The following is an 11,774-nucleotide window of genomic DNA, read 5'->3' as shown; positions in this document are numbered from 1 at the left end:
TTAGCATTGTGGATTCCATTGATCTCTATTGTGATAACAATGGTGCTATCGCACAAGCTAAGGAGCCTAGATCTCACCAACGATCAAAATACATACTTAAGCGTTATCACCTCATTCGAGAGATAATAGATAGAGGAGATGTGAAAATATGCAGAGTACCTACACTTGACAATATTGCTCACCCACTGACAAAGCCTCTTGCGCAGCAGAAGCATGACAGTCATACTAGATTTATGGGCATTATTGGTATACCTGATTGGCTCTAGTGCTAGTGGGAGATTGTTGGTGTAAGCCCTAGAGGTCAATACTTTTAATACTTGTATCAAATTATTTATTAATAATAAAAGGCTTTTTATTTATTATATTTGTTTAATAAAGTCCCTAGAAAAGCTAGTCCGTTTAATGTATCAAGTGTGACTTAATCATGAGATCTCATTAAACACAAGGACATTATTCTTAAAGTATCCGTAGTCGAGATTTGTTGTAAAATAAGATAACATTAAAGCATTAAGACTATTATGTATATAGACTGATGATCACATTTCATGGATCATGGATAAGGAATCATCAAGTCTTAAACATATGTATGAATATTAGGAGTAATATTTACACTGGATTTACCCGCTATGAGAATACTATATAGAATGTTATGCAAAGTGTCATAAGTCATTCTCATGGTGATAGTGGTGTATACCACCCTTCGACCTGAAATCACTATGGACCCTAGATGTAGAGTCGATTGCTTTATTTCTGATCAAACATTGTCCGTAACTGGATGACCATAAAGACAGTTGATGGGTACTCCACGAAGCATGCTAAGGGACATGAGTAACCTAGATGGAATTTTCCCATCTTGCATAACAGGATAAATGTCTAAGGTCTCAATATTGAGTTAGACAAGGATGACACGGTCTATGCCTAATTGTACACATAAATATTATCACAAAAGGGTTTGTCAGATCATATGACATTTTCGTGTCTTGGGTAGCAGTGAGGTGTTGCTAGATACCACTCACTATTTATTATGTTAAATACGTGATTTAATATAATTGTCAATATCGTGAAAACCTACAGGGTCACACACAAAATGAAGGATTGATGAGAGACAGAGTAAATAAGTAACACCGTAAGGTACGGTGCACTTAAGTAAATTGTAGAACATCGTAAGGTACGGTGCACTTAAGTATGAAATATGGTAAGGTACCATGCACTTAAGTGATATTGGTATATCATAAGATATGGGCCACATACACTTAAGTGGGTTTTTTAGCTTACAGCCCACACAAGTGGTTCTATAAATAGAACCCTTGTACAAAAGCATTTTACCAAATGAAAAAAATTTCTCTCCCTCTCTCTCTCTCTCTCTCTCTCTCTTTCTCTCTCTCTCTCTCTCACACACACACACACACACACACACACACACACTCAAAGCCTTCATTTGTAGCAGCTAGCATTGGGATTGAAGGAATCTGTTCATGTGGACTGAGTAGAGGCATTGTCACCATTCAACGTTCGTGATCACTCCTTAGATCTGCATCAAAGGTTTCAATCTCCACAAAAGGTAATGATTTTTATCACTGATCACACCCATTCGTAAGAATCACTAAAGGAGAAAATTTTAAATTCTGTTGCATTTTGGATCGCTATTATCCTTCACGTCGTAGTATGCAAATCTCCAGAATTCCTTAACAAGGAAGGTGTAAAATAGACTGTAAAGTCTTTGGAAGTAATTTCCCCCACCTTGTTTCTCTAGTTCTGCAGTGAGATCAATGTCGTTACGCCTTAAGTTGTTAAAGTTTACTAGTGATTCACATATAACTTCTAGCTTTTCAAATGGCGAACGGTTTATGTGAGGGGGACGATCAAGGACGTGGGGTTCCTTGTAAGCAGTTATTGAGGTTGTAGCAGTTTGAGTAGTTTGTTGTGGAGCTTCAGCAAGTTGTTCAGTGGATTCCATTTGCTGAGAATAATTGTAAATTTGTTGTTGTTGAGAATCCATTGAATTGGAGAAGATGAAGATTATTGTTGTTGATGAAGGATGAAGAAGTTGGAGAGAACCATGATCACAAGAGGGTTTATGTAGGTTTGTAAGTGAAAAGTGTGAAAGTGAGAATTGTGGAAAGTATATATACACAACCATTTAGCATGCAAAACGACAGCGTAATGAGAGAATAGGAAACAATAATAATAATTAGTCCAAAAATCCGAGTTAACACGCTTAGGGAGAATTAATTGCAGCTAATGATGGTAGTCTAATCTAAAAAATATGCACACTGCTCGAGGAGATCTCAACAGTTTGGCTTTTGAGTTATGTGCTAGACAATTGTCTAGAAAATCCAAGGGCATACGTTAGAGAGGCCACGTATTGATGTATCTAATATCAAGAATACTAAGAGGTTTTTGATTCAAAGGGATTCTAATCCAGATGATATCTAACTGGTAGAAGTATCAAAACCAGAACCAGATGACCAGAAAGATCAAGTTAGAGCCTATTTTAACAATTTAGAAGAGAAGCACGAGTTCATATTCATTCTAGGAAATCTTCCATGTTTAAGTGTTTCAGAATGAAGGAGAATCTATCTTCATCTAAGGGTTTTGTGAAGATATTAGCCCATTGATGGTCTGCATCCATGAATTTTAAAACTATTACCCCTTTCTAAACATAGTCTCTGATAAAAAGATGTTTGATTTCTATGTGCTTCGCTCTGGAATGTAAAATAGGGTTCTTACTTAAACATATGGCAACACTATTATCACAAAAAATAGGGATGTTACTCTCATATATCTGAAAGTCCTCAAGCCGGTTCTTCATCCAGAGCATCTGAGTGCTGCATAGTGAAGCTGAGATGTATTCTCCTTCTGCAGTTAAGAATGCGATGGTGTGCCTGATAATACCATCCGTATTATGATGCAATGAACTTATCAATTGTTGCAACCGTAACACTGAAAGTGATTTGCAGGAAAGTAGGAGACTAAAAGTTTAACATAAAAAAAGATGTTGGCAGAAAAAGAACATATGTGTGAGCATGAAGTAAAATAGTGATGAGTAAAAATATTTACATCAGTCAGTAGCCTGATTTCACTGAGAGTAAGGGCCATAACTTTTGACATGAATTTCTGGTAAGGAGTAAGTTGAGAATTGGAAGAGTTTTGTGACTAAACCTGAGATTGTGAACTAAGATGGTTGGATCGACTAACCAATGAGTCCTTAGGGATGCTAACAGATGGAAGAAAACATAAATAATGTTATAAAAATTAGGCAAAATTAGCTATTGAAACTAATACAAATATTGTTGTCATGAAGTGGACCTTTTAATGACGTTATTTATTGGACCAAAATCGTCGTTCATGTACAGTTTTTTAACGTTGTAGGTGTTGGAAACTGAAAGAGGAAATTTTCCTACATACAAAATACCATTATTTGTCTATGTGTAGATGAAATCAAATAATACATAACTGAAAGTGTAAAACAAACCGACGAAAGAATGGCAAACCTTCTTCTTTGACTTTGGTGTATTGGAGTAAGATGACAATTGGCAAGGATGAGTTAGTATTTTGTTGATTGAATTCGATGAATTGTGACGCGTAGGATTCCCATACGGTACGGTTGATAGTTTTATTGTTACAAAGTGATAAAAAAACTTTAGTCGGCAAATATATAAGCATGGATAAAAAAGAGGTTCGTAGAGAGCATACATACCCCAAGTCTCGCAACACCATGTTGACATACTTTTTTTTGTTACCAGTATGGATATATGTGTACCCAATTTCATCCACCATTCCAATGATATTTGCGAAAAATTAGGTAACCATGACGTTGCCTCAAACAACTCAACATACATTTAAATATTTTGGGCAAACCAAAGTCGTTACCTATCAATGCATCTTTTTTCCATTTGATGGTAATAATATCACATAATAGAGTGAAGTTAATAACTTTTTCGGGGATCCAATGTTTGTTTCTATCACCAACTGTGGTTCATCTAGTGAATTTTAAGAAAAATTCATGGTTTGAAGGCCTGAAGACCAACTCATTAAGTTGAACCTGAAACTTTACTATTGTGCAAGTGTCGTTAACAACTAACTGAGAATCATAAGTCTGGCTATATATTGTGGGAACAACGACATGGATATCATTCCCCTGTAAAGGAAAGTAAACCATGAAGTTCATGTATCCTCATTAAAAGTAATATTAGCAAAAAGATGTGAAACATTTAAACACCAATATTTATCTAAACCAGATTAGAACAAATAATATAAGTATGAATATCAACCGAAAAAATGGTTATAAAAGTGGAATATATGTTATACTACAACCATTTCAGAAACTTAATGACACATCAAAAATATTGTAAACTGAAACCTAATAAATAATGGTAAATAGATTATTCATCAAATGAAGAAATAACAATACAACGTCACATAAATCAACTAGATGCATACAAAACGAAACCAATTGAGCAGGAAACAAAAACAACACATAACATACTGCAAGTTTGTGAAAACCCCGAAGAACATGGTCGAATAATAACTTTCATGAACTCACATATTTGTCAACGAAGATCATTTCAAAGTTCTTCTTGGTGTTGAAGATGACATTCCATTTATCATGAACTTTCACATCGACCTTCCAAAGCTCTTTGGTGTCGTTAATGTCATTGATGTTCTCAAATGGTCTTGCCATGTTATGCAAAAGAAAGATTTGTTGAGTCAAAGAAAAACATAAATAGTATGGAACATAAAAATTGTAAGGAACAAAATAGCATCGGGTTTTGGAAAGAAGATGAAAAATTGAGAAAAGCTAAAGCAAATGGAGAAGCTACATGGCGTGGAGGTATAAAATAGGTATTATGACATGATGTTAGATTTTTGAAAAGTTCCAAATCATTGAAGTTACAGGGATTTCAGAAAGGTTGAAGTTTGATAGAAACTGAATTAGTGCTTTGGGTTGTGTGTTTCGAAAAAAGCATTTCCGACTCTATTGTAAAGTAAGTAAGTTGGTTCCATTTTTAAGATGATATGTTTAACCCCCAAATAGCTGCTTTTGACCAATCAAATGAAAGGGTGTAATGTGATAACGCGAAAATGTATCGTATTTTCAACTCCATATGCATTGATTTTTACTTGATTAACACTTATTATTATGCAGTATTTTATGTTTATTGCAGATATTTATCGATTAAAAGATTTACAGCAAGCAAAATGGAAAATAGCAAAAAGGAAAGAAAAAAAAGAAGAAAATGGAGAAAAATAGAGATAATGGGTCACTAGAGTAAATGGGCTTGTGGCGCCCATCATTTAGGGCGTGTGGCGCCCGCCACATGAACCCAAGGAGGTGGTGGCGCCCGCCACCAAGCATGAGGAATTGTGGCGCTCAACCCTATATTTATGGTGCTCGCCACGGAGTCAAAGACTAGGGTTGTGGCAACTGCCACAACCTAGTCTTCCCTCTTTTTCTCCATGTTTCTAGCCACGAATCCACCCACCTTCGCTACAAATTAGGGATGTGGAAAATATATAAGGGCTCTCTCTCAGTCTCGCCAGGGGACTCTCTCTTCTTCCAGTTTTCAATCTACGGATTATTTTTAGTCAGAATCATTTTCTTTTAGTTTGCTAGGCAGTTTTCTTACTTTGTAAAAGTAATAGTTCTCCACATCGAGGACTATTGCGATTTATTATTTACGCATTTGAATTCAATTGTAACGGTTACTCATTTCCAAAGTCTGCCGACATTATTTTAATCAAAGAATCAAGTTTAGTTCCAGTTCTCAATTCGTAATCTAGGTTTTATTTTGATTGCTATTTTATTTATTTATGCCTTATTGCATGTTTGATTTTCCAAATACCATGCATGTTACCGGATCCATGTCCGGCTAAACCCTTAGGTATCGGTATGTAAAGACCGTCGAAACGACGAGATTCATAAATAATTGGTGTTAGTTTTTTATAAAACTTATTTTTCCGGTTTTTAGTTTCTTATTTTAATCAAACTGTTTTTCGTACGAGAGTATAAAACAAACTAAGGTTATGGTCAACAAGAACGAAAGTTTGAGATTTTAACCAGATAGCTGAAACTAGACATTAATCCTAAACACAGCGAGAGCGCTTTAAGATAAATTAGACTTTATTCATATTCAAACATTAATTTTAAATTCAAAATGAGACCGCGAGAGCCAAGCATTATGCTTTAGGAGTATGGTCAGAGTCAATAAAAACGAGAGTGTGAGACTAAGTCCTTTTTATAAATAATTTCTACTGAAGAATATTTTGACCAATAAGATTACACCAACTATCTATTGAATCCCCGAAGTTTGATACGTTACATACCGATGTCCCCTTTATCATATATGTTTATTAATCTTCTATTAACGTTATAGTTATTTCTCTTCATCCCTCCAATCTTAGAACGATCATCAGCCTTAGATTTACATAGCAACATTAGACCATGATACATTCGATTATTAGTCCTTGTGGGTTCAATAATCTTTAAAACTACGCGATAGGACTGTGCACTTGCAGTCACGATTCCCATAGACTTACTAAGTCGCGATCAAGTTTTTGGCACCGTTGTCGAGGACTAACTTAGTCGATATCGTAACTCCAGTGTTGCCCAGTATAGACTAAGGCAAACAATTCTTTTCCCTTTCTACATTTGTCGAGTGTATGCCAAGTACCCGCTCTCAAGGCGAGAAATTAAAGCTACAGTTTGACGAACCTGAGCGTTATCTTAGATTAGAACGCCAGATACGAGACTTGATACGGGAACATCATATCAAGCTAAATCTTCCTGACCTTAACATCCCTACTTCTGAATCAGTTATTCAACCAGAGATGGCCGAAGGAGTGCAAAACCGTCCCCTTAAGTACTATGCAATCCCATCGCAGGATGAACCACATAACAGCATCGCTACCCCTGCCATCGAGGCCAATAATTTTGAGTTGAAACCTTCGCTGTTGTCAGCCGTACATCAAAACCAGTTTTCAGGTAGTCCCACGGAGGACCCGAACCTACAGTTGTCAGTATTTTTGCAATACGCAGACACAATGAAGGCGAATGGTGTCAGCCCAGGAGCTATAAGACTACGTCTTTTCCCATTTTCATTAAGAGATAGAGCTAGAGCTTGGCTCCAGTCTCTACCGTCCAACTCTGTCACTACGTGGAACGAGTCAAAGAAAGTCTTCTTAGCCCGATATTTACCACCTAGTAAGACGGCTATGCTAAGAGCCCAAATAAACGGGTTTAAACAAAAGGATAATGAATCACTTTTTGAAGCTTGGGAGAGATACAAAGACATGATGAGGCTTTGTCCACATCACGGTCTAGAAGAATGGTTGATCATTCACACCTTTTACAACGGTCTCTTGTACAATACAAGATTGACAATAGACGTCACCGCAGGTGGCGCACTGATGATAAATCATACAATGAGGCCTATCAACTCATCGAAAGTATGGCCCAAAATCATTACCAATGGGGAAGCGAAAGAACCTTTATAGAGAAACCTCAAACGAAGGGCGACATGTACGAATTAAGCAGTCTTGACCATGTCAACGCTAAGGTAGATGCTCTGACTCAAAAGATAGACAGCTTGACCATAACACCAGCAACCACCGTGGCTGCCGTAGCACCAAACTGCGAGATATGCGGAGTTTAAGGGCATACTGCCCCAGAATGTCAACTCTTGACAGGAACCTCCACAGACCAGGTGAACTATGCTCAAGGAAACCCTTACTCAAACACCTATAATCCAAGTTGGAAGAACCATCCTAACTTTTTGTACAAAAACAATAATGCATTGTATGCACCTAACGAAGCACCTGTTGTACCACCAGGATATCATAAAGCTGCCACAAATACTCAAAATGCTCCTAGGAAATCAAAATTAGAAATAATGACGGAAAACTTCATAGCTACCTAAGCCCAAACGAATAAGAATTTCCTAAATCAAAACATACACACTAGTGAGCAAATCAAGCAGTTAGCAAACAAGGTAGACGCATTAGCCACCCACAACAAAATATTGGAAACACAAATATCGCAAGTGGCTCAACAACAAGCACCTACTGCTGCTCCTGCAGGCACATTTCCTGGAAAGCCGCAACCAAACCTGAAAGGTCATGCAAATGCTATTATACTACGAAGTGGGACAGAACTAGACGGACCGACCGACCCTATAACTTAAAACCCATCCATGCATCAAGACCCAGGTAAGGTAACTGAGAAGGAAGACGAATAAGAGGAAGATAAAAACGAAGAGGCCGTAGAGAAAGAAGAACCTTATGTGCCTCCACCACCGTATAAACCCCATATCCCTTATCCTCAAAGACTTGTTAAATCTAAAAGTGTAGGACAATTTAAAAAATTCGTAGAGCTTCTAAAACAATTGAATATCACAATACCCTTCACAGAAGTCATCACTCAAATGCCCTCATATGCTAAGTTTCTCAAAGAAATCTTATCTAACAAGAAGAAGATATAGGATAACGAAACCGTTACACTTACTGTTGAGTGTAGCGCCATAATACAAAACAATATGCCTCCTAAGCTGAAATACCTAGGTAGTTTCTTCATACCCTGTGTAATCGGAAAGTTTGTCATCGACAAAGCACTATGCGACTTAGGAGCCAATATTAGTTTAATGCCCTTGTCCATACGCGAAAGGCTAAAAATGGAAGAACTAAGACCTACGAGAATGTCCGTACAACTTGCAGATCGTTCTGTTAAATTTCCTGTAGGTATGCTAGAAAACACTCTAGTGCGCATAGGACAATTCTATATTCCTATTGACTTTATAATCATGGATATAAAAGAGGATTCCAACATCCCTATCATATTAGGAAGACCATTCCTAGCTACAACCGGAGCTATTATAGATGTTAAGAAAGGCAAGCTAACCTTTGAAGTTGGTGAGGAAAAAGTCGGATTCATTTTGACATAATTCCTAAAGGCACAAGCTATAGACGATACATGTTGTCTACTAGATGTCATCGACGAATGCATAAGAGAGATGGAGAATGAACAAACATCATACTCCGAAATACTGAAAATTTCAAGGCCTCATACTTTTGAAGATAAAAATTTAAGTAAGGAATACCAAGATGACAGCCTAAGCGAATGCCTAGCACTAACGCCCGATCATATGACTTGCCCAAAAAGACCACCCATAGAACTTAAGACGTTACCCAAAAATCTAAGGTACGAATTCCTAGACACTAAACTTGAGTGACCTGTAATAGTAAATGCAGACTTAGGGCAGATAGAGACCGAAAAGCTTCTACATGTTTTGAGAAAATACCCAATTGCTTTAGGCTACAATATCTCATATCTAAAAGGAATAAGCCCTTCCATATGCATGCATCGCATAATGAAAAAGGAGAATCTATAGCACAAAGAGTGGTTACTGGAAGTAGAATGTGTATTGATTATAGAAAATTAAACAAAGCCACTCGGAAGGATCATTTTCCTTTACCGTTTATCGATCAAATGCTTGAAAGATTGGCTAAGCATTCTCACTTCTGCTACCTAGACGGTTATTCGGGATTTTTCCAAATTCATATTCATCCCGACGACCAAGAGAAACGACCTTCACATGCCCCTATGGTACATTCTCCTACCGACAAATGTCATTCAGACTATGTAACACTCCCGCAATATTCCAAAGATGCATGTCAATTTTCGCTGATTTCATAGATGACATCATGGAAGTCTTCATGGATAATTTCTATGCATGCGGACAGAGCTTTGAAGGCGACTTATCAAATCTTGAAATGATACTAAAAAGATGCGTAAAATTGAACCTCATGCTAAACTGGGAAAAATGCCATTTCATGGTCTGACAAGGAATTATGCTCGGACACATAGTATCTGACAAGGGGATTGAAGTCGAGAAGGCCAAAATAGAAGTTATAGAAAACCTCCAGCCTCCGAAAACCGTAAGAGAAATACGAAGCTTCTTAGGACACACTGGTTTCTACCGGTGATTCATTAAAGATTTCTAAAAAATCACCAAACCACTGATTGGCTTATTGATGAAAGACGCCGAATTCATCTTTGACGACAAATGCCTAGTGGCGTTTGAACAACTGAAAACAACTCTTATTACCGCACCTATCATGCAACCGCCCGATTGGAGATTACCCTTTGAAATCATGTGTGACGCTAGTGACTATGCTGTAGGCGCAGTCTTAGGAAAAAGAAGGGATAAGAAACTTCATGCAATATACTATACAAGTAGAACCCTAGACCCTGCACAGATGAACCATGCCACCACAGAAAAGGAACTTTTAGCCGTATTATTCGCTCTGGAAAAATTCCGTTCCTACCTAGTAGGAGCAAAGATAATTATCTATACCGATCATGCTGCAATTAGGTACCTGTTAAACAAAAAAGACGTCAAACCAAGACTCATAAGGTGGATATTACTATTACAAGAGTTTGACCTAGAAATCCAAGATAAAAGGGGCACTGAAAATGTCGTGGCCGATCACTTGTCAAGAATGGAAGGTATTGAACTTTAACGAGTGCCTATAAATGATGATTTTCCGTACGAAAGACTCATAGACCAACTGGAAAACAATACAGCTAAAGATGCGTTAACCCATAAGGATACCAAAACAAACGAGGTAGTGGAAGAAATTTACACCAAAACCACACTACCATGGTACGCTGACTTCGTTAACTACTTAGCAGCTAGGGTGCTTCCGCCAGACTTGACCTACTAACAAAAGAAAAAATTCTTTCACGATCTTAAACACTACTATTTGGATGAGCCTATACTTTTCAAGAGAGGCGCCGACGGCATTTTCCGTCGATGTGTCCCCGAGGATGAGGTAGAAAACATAATCTCCCACTGTTATTCTGCTCCCTATGGAGGACATGCAAGCACCTCGAAGAATTGCGCTAAGATCTTGCAAGTCGGCCTCTTTTGGCCCACTCTATGGAAAGATTTCCACATCGCGATCATAAATTGCGACCGGTGTCAATGCACTGACAATATATCTAGACGCGACAAAATGCCGCTTAAAGGCATTTTGGAAGTAGAAGTCTTCGATGTTTGGAGAATCGATTTTATGGGACCTTTCCCATCTTATTTTGGTAACAAGTATATCCTTGTTGTGGTCGATTACGTATCAAAATGGATTAAGGCCATAGCCTCTCCAACGAATGACACATGAGTGGTAATTAGACTCTTTAAGCGTATAATCTTCCCTTGATTCGGAGTGCCGAGACTTGTCATCAGTGATGGTGGCTCCCACTTTATTTCAAGGATTCTTGAAAAGCTATTACTAAAATATGGAGTCAGGCACCGCGTAGCAACACCCTATCACCCACAGACGAGTGGGCAAGTAGAAGTCTCAAACCAAGAAATTAAACAAATCTTAGAAAAGACGGTTGCCACCTCTAGGAAAGATTGATCCTCAAAATTACCAGAAGCCCTGTGGGCATATATGACAGCTTATAAGACCCCAATAGGAACCACACCTTTTAAGCTAGTTTATGGAAAATCATGTCATCTACCGGTAGAATTAGAACATAAAGCATATTAGGCCATTAAGACCCTTAATCTCAATTATACTGCCACATGCGAAAAAGGAATATTAGATATCCACGACTAGAAGAACTTAGACTAGATGTGTACGAGAATGCCCGAATATATAAAGAAAGAACAAAAAAATGGCACGACAATCGCATATCAAGGAAAGAGTTTAAGGAAGGCGACAAAGTACTTCTGTTTAACTCCCGCCTCAGACTCTTTCCCGAAAAACTTCGTTCT

At 37.7% G+C, this 11,774-nt stretch overlaps 1 non-coding gene across 1 annotated transcript; it reads right to left on the bottom strand.

Annotated features, from left to right (window-relative positions):
* Positions 1-7,215: 7,215 nt before the first annotated feature.
* LOC127088558 (small nucleolar RNA R71) lies at positions 7,216-7,322 on the bottom strand. The gene has a single exon (XR_007790389.1). It is a non-coding gene; the product is annotated as a small nucleolar RNA R71 (small nucleolar RNA).
* Positions 7,323-11,774: the final 4,452 nt, after the last annotated feature.

This window comes from Lathyrus oleraceus, chromosome 5 (assembly GCF_024323335.1).
Source record: "Lathyrus oleraceus cultivar Zhongwan6 chromosome 5, CAAS_Psat_ZW6_1.0, whole genome shotgun sequence".
Classification (NCBI taxonomy): domain Eukaryota; kingdom Viridiplantae; phylum Streptophyta; class Magnoliopsida; order Fabales; family Fabaceae; genus Lathyrus; species Lathyrus oleraceus.
This window is presented reverse-complemented; position numbering and strand designations above follow the sequence as displayed.